At 50.0% G+C, this 19,137-nt stretch overlaps 1 long non-coding RNA gene across 3 annotated transcripts in view; it reads right to left on the bottom strand.

Annotated features, from left to right (window-relative positions):
* Positions 1 to 19,137, bottom strand: part of LOC141133413 (uncharacterized) — a 1,430,344-nt gene that overhangs the window by 56,516 nt on the left and 1,354,691 nt on the right. The gene's annotated exons all lie outside the window — the stretch shown is intronic.

Raw genomic sequence — 19,137 nt, 5'->3', positions numbered from 1 at the left:
TTTGGGGTAGAGGGGTAGGAGGGCATCCTCAGTGCCTTGATACTTTAACGTGGAGAGGTAGGAGGGCATTCTCAGTTCCTTAATACCTTGGAGTGGAGAGTTAGGAGGACATCCTCAGTTCCTCAATACTTTGGGGTTGAGGGGTAGGACGGCTTCCATAGTGCCGTATTATTTGGGATGGATAGGTAGGAGGACATCCTCAGTTCCTTAATACCTTGGAGTGGAGAGTTAGGAGGGCATCCTCAGTTCCTCAATACTTTGGGGTAGGAGGGCACCCTCAGTTTCTCAATACTTTGGGGTAGAGGGGTAGGAGGGCATCCTCAGTGCCTTGATACTTTAACGTGGAGAGGTAGGAGGGCATTCTCAGTTCCTTAATACCTTGGAGTGGAGAGTTAGGAGGGCATCCTCAGTTCCTCAATACTTTGGGGATGGAGAGCACCCTCAGTTTCTCAATACTTTGGGGTAGAGGGGTAGGAGGGCATCCTCAGTGCCTTGATACTTTAACGTGGAGAGGTAGGAGGGCATTCTCAGTTCCTTAATACCTTGGAGTGGAGAGTTAGGAGGGCATCCTCAGTTCCTCAATACTTTGGGGTTGAGGGGTAGGACGGCTTCCATAGTGCCGTATTATTTGGGATGGATAGGTAGGAGGACATCCTCAGTTCCTTAATACCTTGGGGTAGAGAGTTAGGAGGGCTTCCTCAGTGCCTCAATACTTTGGGGTAGGAGGGAACCCTCAGTTTCTCAATACTTTGGGGTAGAGGGGTAGGAGGGCATCCTCAGTGCCTTGATACTTTAACATGAAGAGGTAGGAGGGCATTCTCAGTTCCTTAATACCTTGGAGTGGAGAGTTAGGAGGGCATCCTCAGTTCCTCAATACTTTGGGGTTGAGGGGTAGGACGGCTTCCATAGTGCCGTATTATTTGGGGTGGATAGGTAGGAGGACATCCTCAGTTCCTTAATACCTTGGGGTAGAGAGTTAGGAGGGCTTCCTCAGTGCCTCAATACTTTGGGGTAGGATGGCACCCTCAGTTTCTCAATACTTTGGGGTAGAGGGGTAGGAGGGCATCCTCAGTGCCTTGATACTTTAACGTGGAGAGGTAGGAGGGCATTCTCAGTTCCTTAATACCTTGGAGTGGAGAGTTAGGAGGGCATCCTCAGATCCTCAATACTTTGGGGTAGGAGGGCACCCTCAGTTTCTCAATACTTTGGGGTAGAGGGGTAGGAGGGCTTCCTCAGTGCCTTGATACTTTAACGTGGAGAGGTAGGAGGGCATTCTCAGTTCCTTAATACCTTGGAGTGGAGAGTTAGGAGGGCATCCTCAGTTCCTCAATACTTTGGGGTTGAGGGGTAGGACGGCTTCCATAGTGCCGTATTATTTGGGGTGGATAGGTAGGAGGACATCCTCAGTTCCTTAATACCTTGGGGTAGAGAGTTAGGAGGGCTTCCTCAGTGCCTCAATACTTTGGGGTAGGAGGGCATCCTCAGTTTCTCAATACGTTGGGGTAGAGGGGTAGGAGGGCATCCTCAGTGCCTTGATACTTTAACGTGGAGAGGTAGGAGGGCATTCTCAGTTCCTTAATACCTTGGAGTGGAGAGTTAGGAGGGCATCCTCAGTTCCTCAATACTTTGGGGTAGGAGGGCACCCTCAGTTTCTCAATACTTTGGGGTAGAGGGGTAGGAGGGCATCCTCAGTGCCTTGATACTTTAACGTGGAGAGGTAGGAGGGCATTCTCAGTTCCTTAATACCTTGGAGTGGAGAGTTAGGAGGGCATCCTCAGTTCCTCAATACTTTGGGGTTGAGGGGTAGGACGGCTTCCATAGTGCCGTATTATTTGGGATGGATAGGTAGGAGGACATCCTCAGTTCCTTAATACCTTGGGGTAGAGAGTTAGGAGGGCTTCCTCAGTGCCTCAATACTTTGGGGTAGGAGGGCACCCTCAGTTTCTCAATACTTTGGGGTAGAGGGGTAGGAGGGCATCCTCAGTGCCTTGATACTTTAACATGGAGAGGTAGGAGGGCATTCTCAGTTCCTTAATACCTTGGAGTGGAGAGTTAGGAGGGCATCCTCAGTTCCTCAATACTTTGGGGTAGGAGGGCACCCTCAGTTTCTCAATACTTTGGGGTAGAGGGGTAGGAGGGCATCCTCAGTGCCTTGATACTTTAACGTGGAGAGGTAGGAGGGCATTCTCAGTTCCTTAATACCTTGGAGTGGAGAGTTAGGAGGGCATCCTCAGTTCCTCAATACTTTGGGGTTGAGGGGTAGGACGGCTTCCATAGTGCCATATTATTTGGGGTGGATAGGTAGGAGGACTTCCTCAGTTCCTTAATACCTTGGGGTAGAGAGTTAGGAGGGCTTCCTCAGTGCCTCAATACTTTGGGGTAGGAGGGCACCCTCAGTTTCTCAATACTTTGGGGTAGAGGGGTAGGAGGGCATCCTCAGTGCCTTGATACTTTAACATGGAGAGGTAGGAGGGCATTCTCAGTTCCTTAATACCTTGGAGTGGAGAGTTAGGAGGGCATCCTCAGTTCCTCAATACTTTGGGGTAGGAGGGCACCCTCAGTTTCTCAATACTTTGGGGTAGAGGGGTAGGAGGGCATCCTCAGTGCCTTGATACTTTAACGTGGAGAGGTAGGAGGGCATTCTCAGTTCCTTAATACCTTGGAGTGGAGAGTTAGGAGGGCATCCTCAGTTCCTCAATACTTTGGGGTTGAGGGGTAGGACGGCTTCCATAGTGCCGTATTATTTGGGATGGATAGGTAGGAGGACATCCTCAGTTCCTTAATACCTTGGGGTAGAGAGTTAGGAGGGCTTCCTCAGTGCCTCAATACTTTGGGGTAGGAGGGAACCCTCAGTTTCTCAATACTTTGGGGTAGAGGGGTAGGAGGGCATCCTCAGTGCCTTGATACTTTAACATGAAGAGGTAGGAGGGCATTCTCAGTTCCTTAATACCTTGGAGTGGAGAGTTAGGAGGGCATCCTCAGTTCCTCAATACTTTGGGGTTGAGGGGTAGGACGGCTTCCATAGTGCCGTATTATTTGGGGTGGATAGGTAGGAGGACATCCTCAGTTCCTTAATACCTTGGGGTAAAGAGTTAGGAGGGCTTCCTCAGTGCCTCAATACTTTGGGGTAGGATGGCACCCTCAGTTTCTCAATACTTTGGGGTAGAGGGGTAGGAGGGCATCCTCAGTGCCTTGATACTTTAACGTGGAGAGGTAGGAGGGCATTCTCAGTTCCTTAATACCTTGGAGTGGAGAGTTAGGAGGGCATCCTCAGTTCCTCAATACTTTGGGGTAGGAGGGCACCCTCAGTTTCTCAATACTTTGGGGTAGAGGGGTAGGAGGGCTTCCTCAGTGCCTTGATACTTTAACGTGGAGAGGTAGGAGGGCATTCTCAGTTCCTTAATACCTTGGAGTGGAGAGTTAGGAGGGCATCCTCAGTTCCTCAATACTTTGGGGTTGAGGGGTAGGACGGCTTCCATAGTGCCGTATTATTTGGGGTGGATAGGTAGGAGGACATCCTCAGTTCCTTAATACCTTGGGGTAGAGAGTTAGGAGGGCTTCCTCAGTGCCTCAATACTTTGGGGTAGGAGGGCACCCTCAGTTTCTCAATACGTTGGGGTAGAGGGGTAGGAGGGCATCCTCAGTGCCTTGATACTTTAACGTGGAGAGGTAGGAGGGCATTCTCAGTTCCTTAATACCTTGGAGTGGAGAGTTAGGAGGGCATCCTCAGTTCCTCAATACTTTGGGGTAGGAGGGCACCCTCAGTTTCTCAATACTTTGGGGTAGAGGGGTAGGAGGGCATCCTCAGTGCCTTGATACTTTAACGTGGAGAGGTAGGAGGGCATTCTCAGTTCCTTAATACCTTGGAGTGGAGAGTTAGGAGGGCATCCTCAGTTCCTCAATACTTTGGGGTTGAGGGGTAGGACGGCTTCCATAGTGCCGTATTATTTGGGATGGATAGGTAGGAGGACATCCTCAGTTCCTTAATACCTTGGGGTAGAGAGTTAGGAGGGCTTCCTCAGTGCCTCAATACTTTGGGGTAGGAGGGCACCCTCAGTTTCTCAATACTTTGGGGTAGAGGGGTAGGAGGGCATCCTCAGTGCCTTGATACTTTAACATGGAGAGGTAGGAGGGCATTCTCAGTTCCTTAATACCTTGGAGTGGAGAGTTAGGAGGGCATCCTCAGTTCCTCAATACTTTGGGGTAGGAGGGCACCCTCAGTTTCTCAATACTTTGGGGTAGAGGGGTAGGAGGGCATCCTCAGTGCCTTGATACTTTAACGTGGAGAGGTAGGAGGGCATTCTCAGTTCCTTAATACCTTGGAGTGGAGAGTTAGGAGGGCATCCTCAGTTCCTCAATACTTTGGGGTTGAGGGGTAGGACGGCTTCCATAGTGCCATATTATTTGGGGTGGATAGGTAGGAGGACTTCCTCAGTTCCTTAATACCTTGGGGTAGAGAGTTAGGAGGGCTTCCTCAGTGCCTCAATACTTTGGGGTAGGAGGGCACCCTCAGTTTCTCAATACTTTGGGGTAGAGGGGTAGGAGGGCATCCTCAGTGCCTTGATACTTTAACATGGAGAGGTAGGAGGGCATTCTCAGTTCCTTAATACCTTGGAGTGGAGAGTTAGGAGGGCATCCTCAGTTCCTCAATACTTTGGGGTAGGAGGGCACCCTCAGTTTCTCAATACTTTGGGGTAGAGGGGTAGGAGGGCATCCTCAGTGCCTTGATACTTTAACGTGGAGAGGTAGGAGGGCATTCTCAGTTCCTTAATACCTTGGAGTGGAGAGTTAGGAGGGCATCCTCAGTTCCTCAATACTTTGGGGTTGAGGGGTAGGACGGCTTCCATAGTGCCGTATTATTTGGGGTGGATAGGTAGGAGGACATCCTCAGTTCCTTAATACCTTGGGGTAGAGAGTTAGGAGGGCTTCCTCAGTGCCTCAATACTTTGGGGTAGGAGGGCACCCTCAGTTTCTCAATACTTTGTGGTAGAGGGGTAGGAGGGCATCCTCAGTGCCTTGATACTTTAACGTGGAGAGGTAGGAGGGCATTCTCAGTTCCTTAATACCTTGGAGTGGAGAGTTAGGAGGGCATCCTCAGTTCCTCAATACGTTGGGGTTGAGGGGTAGGACGGCTTCCATAGTGCCGTATTATTTGGGATGGATAGGTAGGAGGACATCCTCAGTTCCTTAATACCTTGGGGTAGAGAGTTAGGAGGGCTTCCTCAGTGCCTCAATACTTTGGGGTAGGAGGGCACCCTCAGTTTCTCAATACTTTGGGGTAGAGGGGTAGGAGGGCATCCTCAGTGCCTTGATACTTTAACATGGAGAGGTAGGAGGGCATTCTCAGTTCCTTAATACCTTGGAGTGGAGAGTTAGGAGGGCATCCTCAGTTCCTCAATACTTTGGGGTTGAGGGGTAGGACGGCTTCCAAAGTGCCGTATTATTTGGGGTGGATGGGTAGGAGGACATCCTCAGTTCCTTAATACCTTGGAGTGGAGAGTTAGGAGGGCATCCTCAGTTCCTCAATACTTTGGGGTAGGAGGGCACCCTCAGTTTCTCAATACTTTGGGGTAGAGGGGTAGGAGGGCATCCTCAGTGCCTTGATACTTTAACGTGGAGAGGTAGGAGGGCATTCTCAGTTCCTTAATACCTTGGAGTGGAGAGTTAGGAGGACATCCTTAGTTCCTCAATACTTTGGGGTTGAGGGGTAGGACGGCTTCCATAGTGCCGTATTATTTGGGATGGATAGGTAGGAGGACATCCTCAGTTCCTCAATACTTTGGGGTAGGAGGGCACCCTCAGTTTCTCAATACTTTGGGGTAGAGGGGTAGGAGGGCATCCTCAGTGCCTTGATACTTTAACGTGGAGAGGTAGGAGGGCATTCTCAGTTCCTTAATACCTTGGAGTGGAGAGTTAGGAGGGCATCCTCAGTTCCTCAATACTTTGGGGTAGGAGGGCACCCTCAGTTTCTCAATACTTTGGGGTAGAGGGGTAGGAGGGCATCCTCAGTGCCTTGATACTTTAACGTGGAGAGGTAGGAGGGCATTCTCAGTTCCTTAATACCTTGGAGTGGAGAGTTAGGAGGGCATCCTCAGTTCCTCAATACTTTGGGGTTGAGGGGTAGGACGGCTTCCATAGTGCCGTATTATTTGGGGTGGATAGGTAGGAGGACATCCTCAGTTCCTTAATACCTTGGGGTAGAGAGTTAGGAGGGCTTCCTCAGTGCCTCAATACTTTGGGGTAGGAGGGCACACTCAGTTTCTCAATACTTTGTGGTAGAGGGGTAGGAGGGCATCCTCAGTGCCTTGATACTTTAACGTGGAGAGGTAGGAGGGCATTCTCAGTTCCTTAATACCTTGGAGTGGAGAGTTAGGAGGGCATCCTCAGTTCCTCAATACTTTGGGGTTGAGGGGTAGGACGGCTTCCATAGTGCCGTATTATTTGGGATGGATAGGTAGGAGGACATCCTCAGTTCCTTAATACCTTGGGGTAGAGAGTTAGGAGGGCTTCCTCAGTGCCTCAATACTTTGGGGTAGGAGGGCACCCTCAGTTTCTCAATACTTTGGGGTAGAGGGGTAGGAGGGCATCCTCAGTGCCTTGATACTTTAACATGGAGAGGTAGGAGGGCATTCTCAGTTCCTTAATACCTTGGAGTGGAGAGTTAGGAGGGCATCCTCAGTTCCTCAATACTTTGGGGTTGAGGGGTAGGACGGCTTCCAAAGTACCGTATTATTTGGGGTGGATAGGTAGGAGGACATCCTCAGTTCCTTAATACCTTGGAGTGGAGAGTTAGGAGGGCATCCTCAGTTCCTCAATACTTTGGGGTAGGAGGGCACCCTCAGTTTCTCAATACTTTGGGGTAGAGGGGTAGGAGGGCATCCTCAGTGCCTTGATACTTTAACGTGGAGAGGTAGGAGGGCATTCTCAGTTCCTTAATACCTTGGAGTGGAGAGTTAGGAGGACATCCTCAGTTCCTCAATACTTTGGGGTTGAGGGGTAGGACGGCTTCCATAGTGCCGTATTATTTGGGATGGATAGGTAGGAGGACATCCTCAGTTCCTCAATACTTTGGGGTAGGAGGGCACCCTCAGTTTCTCAATACTTTGGGGTAGAGGGGTAGGAGGGCATCCTCAGTGCCTTGATACTTTAACGTGGAGAGGTAGGAGGGCATTCTCAGTTCCTTAATACCTTGGAGTGGAGAGTTAGGAGGGCATCCTCAGTTCCTCAATACTTTGGGGTAGGAGGGCACCCTCAGTTTCTCAATACTTTGGGGTAGAGGGGTAGGAGGGCATCCTCAGTGCCTTGATACTTTAACGTGGAGAGGTAGGAGGGCATTCTCAGTTCCTTAATACCTTGGAGTGGAGAGTTAGGAGGGCATCCTCAGTTCCTCAATACTTTGGGGTTGAGGGGTAGGACGGCTTCCATAGTGCCGTATTATTTGGGGTGGATAGGTAGGAGGACATCCTCAGTTCCTTAATACCTTGGGGTAGAGAGTTAGGAGGGCTTCCTCAGTGCCTCAATACTTTGGGGTAGGAGGGCACCCTCAGTTTCTCAATACTTTGTGGTAGAGGGGTAGGAGGGCATCCTCAGTGCCTTGATACTTTAACGTGGAGAGGTAGGAGGGCATTCTCAGTTCCTTAATACCTTGGAGTGGAGAGTTAGGAGGGCATCCTCAGTTCCTCAATACTTTGGGGTTGAGGGGTAGGACGGCTTCCATAGTGCCGTATTATTTGGGATGGATAGGTAGGAGGACATCCTCAGTTCTTTAATACCTTGGGGTAGAGAGTTAGGAGGGCTTCCTCAGTGCCTCAATACTTTGGGGTAGGAGGGCACCCTCAGTTTCTCAATACTTTGGGGTAGAGGGGTAGGAGGGCATCCTCAGTGCCTTGATACTTTAACATGGAGAGGTAGGAGGGCATTCTCAGTTCCTTAATACCTTGGAGTGGAGAGTTAGGAGGGCATCCTCAGTTCCTCAATACTTTGGGGTTGAGGGGTAGGACGGCTTCCAAAGTGCCGTATTATTTGGGGTGGATAGGTAGGAGGACATCCTCAGTTCCTTAATACCTTGGAGTGGAGAGTTAGGAGGGCATCCTCAGTTCCTCAATACTTTGGGGTAGGAGGGCACCCTCAGTTTCTCAATACTTTGGGGTAGAGGGGTAGGAGGGCATCCTCAGTGCCTTGATACTTTAACGTGGAGAGGTAGGAGGGCATTCTCAGTTCCTTAATACCTTGGAGTGGAGAGTTAGGAGGACATCCTCAGTTCCTCAATACTTTGGGGTTGAGGGGTAGGACGGCTTCCATAGTGCCGTATTATTTGGGATGGATAGGTAGGAGGACATCCTCAGTTCCTTAATACCTTGGAGTGGAGAGTTAGGAGGGCATCCTCAGTTCCTCAATACTTTGGGGTAGGAGGGCACCCTCAGTTTCTCAATACTTTGGTGTAGAGGGGTAGGAGGGCATCCTCAGTGCCTTGATACTTTAACGTGGAGAGGTAGGAGGGCATTCTCAGTTCCTTAATACCTTGGAGTGGAGAGTTAGGAGGGCATCCTCAGTTCCTCAATACTTTGGGGATGGAGAGCACCCTCAGTTTCTCAATACTTTGGGGTAGAGGGGTAGGAGGGCATCCTCAGTGCCTTGATACTTTAACGTGGAGAGGTAGGAGGGCATTCTCAGTTCCTTAATACCTTGGAGTGGAGAGTTAGGAGGGCATCCTCAGTTCCTCAATACTTTGGGGTTGAGGGGTAGGACGGCTTCCATAGTGCCGTATTATTTGGGATGGATAGGTAGGAGGACATCCTCAGTTCCTTAATACCTTGGGGTAGAGAGTTAGGAGGGCTTCCTCAGTGCCTCAATACTTTGGGGTAGGAGGGCACCCTCAGTTTCTCAATACTTTGGGGTAGAGGGGTAGGAGGGCATCCTCAGTGCCTTGATACTTTAACATGGAGAGGTAGGAGGGCATTCTCAGTTCCTTAATACCTTGGAGTGGAGAGTTAGGAGGGCATCCTCAGTTCCTCAATACTTTGGGGTTGAGGGGTAGGACGGCTTCCATAGTGCCGTATTATTTGGGGTGGATAGGTAGGAGGACATCCTCAGTTCCTTAATACCTTGGGGTAGAGAGTTAGGAGGGCTTCCTTAGTGCCTCAATACTTTGGGGTAGGAGGGCACCCTAAGTTTCCCAATACTTTGGGGTAGAGGGGTAGGAGGGCATCCTCAGTGCCTTGATACTTTAACGTGGAGAGGTAGGAGGGCATTCTCAGTTCCTTAATACCTTGGAGTGGAGAGTTAGGAGGGCATCCTCAGTTCCTCAATACTTTGGGGTATGAGGGCACCCTCAGTTTCTCAATACTTTGGGGTTGAGGGGTAGGACGGCTTCCATAGTGCCGTTTTATTTGGGATGGATAGGTAGGAGGACATCCTCAGTTCCTTAATACATTGGGGTAGAGAGTTAGGAGGGCTTCCTCAGTGCCTCAATACTTTGGGGTAGGAGGGAACCCTCAGTTTCTCAATACTTTGGGGTAGAGGGGTAGGAGGGCATCCTCAGTGCCTTGATACTTTAACGTGGAGAGGTAGGAGGGCATTCTCAGTTTCTTAATACCTTGGAGTGGAGAGTTAGGAGGGCCTCCTCAGTTCCTCAATACTTTGGGGTTGAGGGGTAGGACGGCTTCCATAGTGCCGTATTATTTGGGGTGGATAGGTAGGAGGACATCCTCAGTTCCTTAATACCTTGGAGTTTAGAGTTAGGAGGGCATCCTCAGTTCCTCAATACTTTGAGGTAGGAGGGCACCCTCAGTTTCTCAATACTTTGGGGTAGAGGGGTAGGAGGGCATCCTCAGTGCCTTGATACTTTAACGAGGAGAGGTAGGAGGGCATTCTCAGTTCCTTAATACCTTGGAGTGGAGAGTTAGGAGGGCATCCTCAGTTCCTCAATACTTTGGGGTAGGAGGGCACCCTCAGTTTCTCAATACTTTGGGGTAGAGGGGTAGGAGGGCATCCTCAGTGCCTTGTTACTTTAACGTGGAGAGGTAGGAGGGCATTCTCAGTTCCTTAATACCTTGGAGTGGAGAGTTAGGAGGGCATCCTCAGTTCCTCAATACTTTGGGGTTGAGGGGTAGGACGGCTTCCATAGTGCCGTATTATTTGGGATGGATAGGTAGGAGGACATCCTCAGTTCCTTAATACCTTGGGGTAGAGAGTTAGGAGGGCTTCCTCAGTGCCTCAATACTTTGGGGTAGGAGGGCACCCTCAGTTTCTCAATACTTTGTGGTAGAGGGGTAGGAGGGCATCCTCAGTGCCTTGATACTTTAACGTGGAGAGGTAGGAGGGCATTCTCAGTTCCTTAATACCTTGGAGTGGAGAGTTAGGAGGGCATCCTCAGTTCCTCAATACTTTGGGGTTGAGGGGTAGGACGGCTTCCATAGTGCCGTATTATTTGGGATGGATAGGTAGGAGGACATCCTCAGTTCCTTAATACCTTGGGGTAGAGAGTTAGGAGGGCTTCCTCAGTGCCTCAATACTTTGGGGTAGGAGGGCACCCTCAGTTTCTCAATACTTTGGGGTAGAGGGGTAGGAGGGCATCCTCAGTGCCTTGATATTTAATGTGGAGAGGTAGGAGGGCATTCTCAGTTCCTTAATACCTTGGAGTGGAGAGTTAGGAGGGCATCCTCAGTTCCTCAATACTTTGGGGTTGAGGGGTAGGACGGCTTCCATAGTGCCGTATTATTTGGGGTGGATAGGTAGGAGGACATCCTCAGTTCCTTAACACCTTGGAGTGGAGAGTTAGGAGGGCATCCTCAGTTCCTCAATACTTTGGGGTAGGAGGACACCCTCAGTTTCTCAATACTTTGGGGTAGAGGGGTAGGAGGGCATCCTCAGTGCCTTGATACTTTAACGTGGAGAGGTAGGAGGGCATTCTCAGTTCCTTAATACCTTGGAGTGGAGAGTTAGGAGGGCATCCTCAGTTCCTCAATACTTTGGGGTAGGAGGGCACCCTCAGTTTCTCAATACTTTGGGGTAGAGGGGTAGGAGGGCATCCTCAGTGCCTTGATACTTTAACGTGGAGAGGTAGGAGGGCATTCTCAGTTCCTTAATACCTTGGAGTGGAGAGTTAGGAGGGCATCCTCAGTTCCTCAATACTTTGGGGTTGAGGGGTAGGACGGCTTCCATAGTGCCGTATTATTTGGGATGGATAGGTAGGAGGACATCCTCAGTTCCTTAATACCTTGGGGTAGAGAGTTAGGAGGGCTTCCTCAGTGCCTCAATACTTTGGGGTAGGAGGGCACCCTCAGTTTCTCAATACTTTGGGGTAGAGGGGTAGGAGGGCATCCTCAGTGCCTTGATACTTTAACATGGAGAGGTAGGAGGGCATTCTCAGTTCCTTAATACCTTGGAGTGGAGAGTTAGGAGGGCATCCTCAGTTCCTCAATACTTTGGGGTTGAGGGGTAGGACGGCTTCCTTAGTGCCGTATTATTTGGGATGGATAGGTAGGAGGACATCCTCAATTCCTTAATACCTTGGGGTAGAGAGTTAGGAGGGCTTCCTCAGTGCCTCAATACTTTGGGGTAGGAGGGCACCCTCAGTTTCTCAATACGTTGGGGTAGAGGGGTAGGAGGGCATCCTCAGTGCCTTGATACTTTAACGTGGAGAGGTAGGAGGGCATTCTCAGTTCCTTAATACCTTGGAGTGGAGAGTTAGGAGGGCATCCTCAGTTCCTCAATACTTTGGGGTAGGAGGGCACCCTCAGTTTCTCAATACTTTGGGGTAGAGGGGTAGGAGGGCATCCTCAGTGCCTTGATACTTTAACGTGGAGAGGTAGGAGGACATTCTCAGTTCCTTAATACCTTGGAGTGGAGAGTTAGGAGGGCATCCTCAGTTCCTCAATACTTTGGGGTTGAGGGGTAGGACGGCTTCCATAGTGCCGTATTATTTGGGGTGGATAGGTAGGAGGACATCCTCAGTTCCTTAATACCTTGGGGGTAGAGAGTTAGGAGGGCTTCCTCAGTGCCTCAATACTTTGGGGTAGGAGGGCACCCTCAGTTTCTCAATACTTTGGGGTAGAGGGGTAGGAGGGCATCCTCAGTGCCTTTATACTTTAACGTGGAGAGGTAGGAGGGCATTCTCAGTTCCTTAATACCTTGGAGTGGAGAGTTAGGAGGGCATCCTCAGTTCCTCAATACTTTGGGGTAGGAGGGCACCCTCAGTTTCTCAATACTTTGGGGTAGAGGGGTAGGAGGGCATCCTCAGTGCCTTGATACTTTAACGTGGAGAGGTAGGAGGGCATTCTCAGTTCCTTAATACCTTGGAGTGGAGAGTTAGGAGGGCATCCTCAGTTCCTCAATACTTTGGGGTTGAGGGGTAGGACGTCTTCCATAGTGCCGTATTATTTGGGATGGATAGGTAGGAGGACATCCTCAGTTCCTTAATACCTTGGGGTAGAGAGTTAGGAGGGCTTCCTCAGTGCCTCAATACTTTGGGGTAGGAGGGCACCCTCAGTTTCTCAATACTTTGGGGTAGAGGGGTAGGAGGGCATCCTCAGTGCCTTGATACTTTAACGTGGATAGGTAGGAGGGCATTCTCAGTTCCTTAATACCTTGGAGTGGAGAGTTAGGAGGGCATCCTCAGTTCCTCAATACTTTGGGGTAGGAGGGCACCCTCAGTTTCTCAATACTTTGGGGTAGAGGGGTAGGAGGGCTTCCTCAGTGCCTTGATACTTTAACGTGGAGAGGTAGGAGGGCATTCTCAGTTCCTTAATACCTTGGAGTGGAGAGTTAGGAGGGCATCCTCAGTTCCTCAATACTTTGGGGTTGAGGGGTAGGACGGCTTCCATAGTGCCGTATTATTTGGGGTGGATAGGTAGGAGGACATCCTCAGTTCCTTAATACCTTGGAGTTTAGAGTTAGGAGGGCATCCTCAGTTCCTCAATACTTTGGGGTAGGAGGGCACCCTCAGTTTCTCAATACTTTGTGGTAGAGGGGTAGGAGGGCATTCTCAGTGCCTTGATACTTTAACGTGGAGAGGTAGGAGGGCATTCTCAGTTCCTTAATACCTTGGAGTTTAGAGTTAGGAGGGCATCCTCAGTTCCTCAATACTTTGGGGTAGGAGGGCACCCTCAGTTTCTCAATACTTTGTGGTAGAGGGGTAGGAGGGCATTCTCAGTGCCTTGATACTTTAACGTGGATAGGTAGGAGGACATCCTCAGTTCCTTAATACCTTGGAGTTTAGAGTTAGGAGGGCATCCTCAGTTCCTCAATACTTTGGGGTAGGAGGGCACCCTCAGTTTCTCAATACTTTGGGGTAGAGGGGTAGGAGGGCATCCTCAGTGCCTTGATACTTTAACGTGGAGAGGTAGGAGGGCATTCTCAGTTCCTTAATACCTTGGAGTGGAGAGGTAGGAGGACATCCTCAGTTCCTCAATACTTTGGGGTTGAGGGGTAGGACGGCTTCCATAGTGCCGTATTATTTGGGGTGGATAGGTAGGAGGACATCCTCAGTTCCTTAATACCTTGGGGTAGAGAGTTAGGAGGGCTTCCTCAGTGCCTCAATACTTTGGGGTAGGAGGGCACCCTCAGTTTCTCAATACTTTGGGGTAGAGGGGTAGGAGGGCATCCTCAGTGCCTTGATACTTTAACGTGGAGAGGTAGGAGGGCATTCTCAGTTCCTTAATACCTTGGAGTGGAGAGTTAGGAGGGCATCCTCAGTTCCTCAATACTTTGGGGTAGGAGGGCACCCTCAGTTTCTCAATACTTTGGGGTAGAGGGGTAGGAGGGCTTCCTCAGTGCCTTGATACTTTAACGTGGAGAGGTAGGAGGGCATTCTCAGTTCCTTAATACCTTGGAGTGGAGAGTTAGGAGGGCATCCTCAGTTCCTCAATACTTTGGGGTTGAGGGGTAGGACGGCTTCCATAGTGCCGTATTATTTGGGGTGGATAGGTAGGAGGACATCCTCAGTTCCTTAATACCTTGGAGTTTAGAGTTAGGAGGGCATCCTCAGTTCCTCAATACTTTGGGGTAGGAGGGCACCCTCAGTTTCTCAATACTTTGGGGTAGAGGGGTAGGAGGGCATCCTCAGTGCCTTGATACTTTAACGTGGAGAGGTAGGAGGGCATTCTCAATTCCTTCATACCTTGGAGTGGAGAGTTAGGAGGGCATCCTCAGTTCCTCAATACTTTGGGGTAGGAGGGCACCCTCAGTTTCTCAATAGTTTGGGGTAGAGGGGTAGGAGGGCATCCTCAGTGCCTTGTTACTTTAACGTGGAGAGGTAGGAGGGCATTCTCAGTTCCTTAATACCTTGGAGTGGAGAGTTAGGAGGGCATCCTCAGTTCCTCAATACTTTGTGGTTGAGGGGTAGGACGGCTTCCATAGTGCCGTATTATTTGGGATGGATAGGTAGGAGGACATCCTCAGTTCCTTAATACCTTTGGGTAGAGAGTTAGGAGGGCTTCCTCAGTGCCTCAATACTTTGGGGTAGGAGGGCACCCTCAGTTTCTCAATACTTTGTGGTAGAGGGGTAGGAGGGCATCCTCAGTGCCTTGATACTTTAACGTGGAGAGGTAGGAGGGCATTCTCAGTTCCTTAATACCTTGGAGTGGAGAGTTAGGAGGGCATCCTCAGTTCCTCAATACTTTGGGGTTGAGGGGTAGGACGGCTTCCATAGTGCCGTATTATTTGGGATGGATAGGTAGGAGGACATCCTCAGTTCCTTAATACCTTGGGGTAGAGAGTTAGGAGGGCTTCCTCAGTGCCTCAATACTTTGGGGTAGGAGGGCACCCTCAGTTTCTCAATACTTTGGGGTAGAGGGGTAGGAGGGCATCCTCAGTGCTTTGATACTTTAATGTGGAGAGGTAGGAGGGCATTCTCAGTTCCTTAATACCTTGGAGTGGAGAGTTAGGAGGGCATCCTCAGTTCCTCAATACTTTGGGGTTGAGGGGTAGGACGGCTTCCATAGTGCCGTATTATTTGGGGTGGATAGGTAGGAGGACATCCTCAGTTCCTTAATACCTTGGAGTGGAGAGTTAGGAGGGCATCCTCAGTTCCTCAATACTTTGGGGTAGGAGGGCACCCTCAGTTTCTCAATACTTTGGGGTAGAGGGGTAGGAGGGCATCCTCAGTGCCTTGATACTTTAACGTGGAGAGGTAGGAGGGCATTCTCAGTTCCTTAATACCTTGGAGTGGAGAGTTAGGAGGACATCCTCAGTTCCTCATTACTTTGGGGTTGAGGGGTAGGTCGGCTTCCATAGTGCCGTATTATTTGGGGTGGATAGGTAGGAGGACATCCTCAGTTCCTTAATACCTTGGAGTGGAGAGTTAGGAGGGCATCCTCAGTTCCTCAATACTTTGGGGTAGGAGGGCGCCCTCAGTTTCTCAATACTTTGGGGTAGAGGGGTAGGAGGGCATCCTCAGTGCCTTGATACTTTAACGTGGAGAGGTAGGAGGGCATTCTCAGTTCCTTAATACCTTGGAGTGGAGAGTTAGGAGGGCATCCTCAGTTCCTCAATACTTTGGGGTAGGAGGGCACCCTCAGTTTCTCAATACTTTGGGGTAGAGGGGTAGGAGGGCATCCTCAGTGCCTTGATACTTTAACGTGGAGAGGTAGGAGGGCATTCTCAGTTCCTTAATACCTTGGAGTGGAGAGTTAGGAGGGCATCCTCAGTTCCTCAATACTTTGGGGTAGGAGGGCACCCTCAGTTTCTCAATACTTTGGGGTAGAGGGGTAGGAGGGCTTCCTCAGTGCCTTGATACTTTAACGTGGAGAGGTAGGAGGGCATTCTCAGTTCCTTAATACCTTGGAGTGGAGAGTTAGGAGGGCATCCTCAGTTCCTCAATACTTTGGGGTTGAGGGGTAGGACGGCTTCCATAGTGCCGTATTATTTGGGGTGGATAGGTAGGAGGACATCCTCAGTTCCTTAATACCTTGGAGTTTAGAGTTAGGAGGGCATCCTCAGTTCCTCAATACTTTGGGGTAGGAGGGCACCCTCAGTTTCTCAATACTTTGTGGTAGAGGGGTAGGAGGGCATTCTCAGTGCCTTGATACTTTAACGTGGAGAGGTAGGAGGGCATTCTCAGTTCCTTAATACCTTGGAGTTTAGAGTTAGGAGGGCATCCTCAGTTCCTCAATACTTTGGGGTAGGAGGGCACCCTCAGTTTCTCAATACTTTGTGGTAGAGGGGTAGGAGGGCATTCTCAGTGCCTTGATACTTTAACGTGGATAGGTAGGAGGACATCCTCAGTTCCTTAATACCTTGGAGTTTAGAGTTAGGAGGGCATCCTCAGTTCCTCAATACTTTGGGGTAGGAGGGCACCCTCAGTTTCTCAATACTTTGGGGTAGAGGGGTAGGAGGGCATCCTCAGTGCCTTGATACTTTAACGTGGAGAGGTAGGAGGGCATTCTCAGTTCCTTAATACCTTGGAGTGGAGAGGTAGGAGGACATCCTCAGTTCCTCAATACTTTGGGGTTGAGGGGTAGGACGGCTTCCATAGTGCCGTATTATTTGGGGTGGATAGGTAGGAGGACATCCTCAGTTCCTTAATACCTTGGGGTAGAGAGTTAGGAGGGCTTCCTCAGTGCCTCAATACTTTGGGGTAGGAGGGCACCCTCAGTTTCTCAATACTTTGGGGTAGAGGGGTAGGAGGGCATCCTCAGTGCCTTGATACTTTAACGTGGAGAGGTAGGAGGGCATTCTCAGTTCCTTAATACCTTGGAGTGGAGAGTTAGGAGGGCATCCTCAGTTCCTCAATACTTTGGGGTAGGAGGGCACCCTCAGTTTCTCAATACTTTGGGGTAGAGGGGTAGGAGGGCTTCCTCAGTGCCTTGATACTTTAACGTGGAGAGGTAGGAGGGCATTCTCAGTTCCTTAATACCTTGGAGTGGAGAGTTAGGAGGGCATCCTCAGTTCCTCAATACTTTGGGGTTGAGGGGTAGGACGGCTTCCATAGTGCCGTATTATTTGGGGTGGATAGGTAGGAGGACATCCTCAGTTCCTTAATACCTTGGAGTTTAGAGTTAGGAGGGCATCCTCAGTTCCTCAATACTTTGGGGTAGGAGGGCACCCTCAGTTTCTCAATACTTTGGGGTAGAGGGGTAGGAGGGCATCCTCAGTGCCTTGATACTTTAACGTGGAGAGGTAGGAGGGCATTCTCAATTCCTTCATACCTTGGAGTGGAGAGTTAGGAGGGCATCCTCAGTTCCTCAATACTTTGGGGTAGGAGGGCACCCTCAGTTTCTCAATAGTTTGGGGTAGAGGGGTAGGAGGGCATCCTCAGTGCCTTGTTACTTTAACGTGGAGAGGTAGGAGGGCATTCTCAGTTCCTTAATACCTTGGAGTGGAGAGTTAGGAGGGCATCCTCAGTTCCTCAATACTTTGTGGTTGAGGGGTAGGACGGCTTCCATAGTGCCGTATTATTTGGGATGGATAGGTAGGAGGACATCCTCAGTTCCTTAATACCTTTGGGTAGAGAGTTAGGAGGGCTTCCTCAGTGCCTCAATACTTTGGGGTAGGAGGGCACCCTCAGTTTCTCAATACTTTGTGGTAGAGGGGTAGGAGGGCATCCTCAGTGCCTTGATACTTTAACGTGGAGAGGTAGGAGGGCATTCTCAGTTCCTTAATACCTTGGAGTGGAGAGTTAGGAGGGCATCCTCAGTTCCTCAATACTTTGGGGTTGAGGGGTAGGACGGCTTCCATAGTGCCGTATTATTTGGGATGGATAGGTAGGAGGACATCCTCAGTTCCTTAATACCTTGGGGTAGAGAGTTAGGAGGGCTTCCTCAGTGCCTCAATACTTTGGGGTAGGAGGGCACCCTCAGTTTCTCAATACTTTGGGGTAGAGGGGTAGGAGGGCATCCTCAGTGCTTTGATACTTTAATGTGGAGAGGTAGGAGGGCATTCTCAGTTCCTTAATACCTTGGAGTGGAGAGTTAGGAGGGCATCCTCAGTTCCTCAATACTTTGGGGTTGAGGGGTAGGACGGCTTCCATAGTGCCGTATTATTTGGGGTGGATAGGTAGGAGGACATCCTCAGTTCCTTAATACCTTGGAGTGGAGAGTTAGGAGGGCATCCTCAGTTCCTCAATACTTTGGGGTAGGAGGGCACCCTCAGTTTCTCAATACTTTGGGGTAGAGGGGTAGGAGGGCATCCTCAGTGCCTTGATACTTTAACGTGGAGAGGTAGGAGGGCATTCTCAGTTCCTTAATACCTTGGAGTGGAGAGTTAGGAGGACATCCTCAGTTCCTCAATACTTTGGGGTTGAGGGGTAGGTCGGCTTCCATAGTGCCGTATTATTTGGGGTGGATAGGTAGGAGTACATCCTCAGTTCCTTAATACCTTGGAGTGGAGAGTTAGGAGGGCATCCTCAGTTCCTCAATACTTTGGGGTAGGAGGGCGCCCTCAGTTTCTCAATACTTTGGGGTAGAGGGGTAGGAGGGCATCCTCAGTGCCTTGATACTTTAACGTGGAGAGGTAGGAGGGCATTCTCAGTTCCTTAATACCTTGGAGTGGAGAGTTAGGAGGGCATCCTCAGTTCCTCAATACTTTGGGGTAGGAGGGCACCCTCAGTTTCTCAATACTTTGGGGTATAGGGGTAGGAGGGCATCCTCAGTGCCTTGATACTTTAACGTGGAGAGGTAGGAGGGCATTCTCAGTTCCTTAATACCTTGGAGTGGAGAGTTAGGAGGGCATCCTCAGTTCCTCAATACTTTGGGGTTGAGGGGTAGGACGGCTTCCATAGTGCCGTATTATTTGGGGTGGATAGGTAGGAGGACATCCTCAGTTCCTTAATACCTTGGGGTAGAGAGTTAGGAGGGCTTCCTCAGTGCCTCAATACTTTGGGGTAGGAGGGCACCCTCAGTTTCTCAATACGTTGGGGTAGAGGGGTAGGAGGGCATCCTCAGTGCCTTGATACTTTAACGTGGAGAGGTAGGAGGGCATTCTCAGTTCCTTAATACCTTGGAGTGGAGAGTTAGGAGGGCATCCTCAGTTCCTCAATACTTTGGGGTAGGAGGGCACCCTCAGTTTCTCAATACTTTGGGGTAGAGGGGTAGGAGGGCATCCTCATTGCCTTGATACTTTAACGTGGAGAGGTAGGAGGGCATTCTCAGTTCCTTAATACCTTGGAGTGGAGAGTTAGGAGGGCATCCTCAGTTCCTC

Source organism: Aquarana catesbeiana, linkage group LG03 (assembly GCF_042186555.1).
Source record: "Aquarana catesbeiana isolate 2022-GZ linkage group LG03, ASM4218655v1, whole genome shotgun sequence".
NCBI lineage: Eukaryota > Metazoa > Chordata > Amphibia > Anura > Ranidae > Aquarana > Aquarana catesbeiana.
The sequence above is the reverse complement of the archived record's forward strand: the minus strand, read 5'-3'. Positions and strand labels throughout refer to the sequence as shown.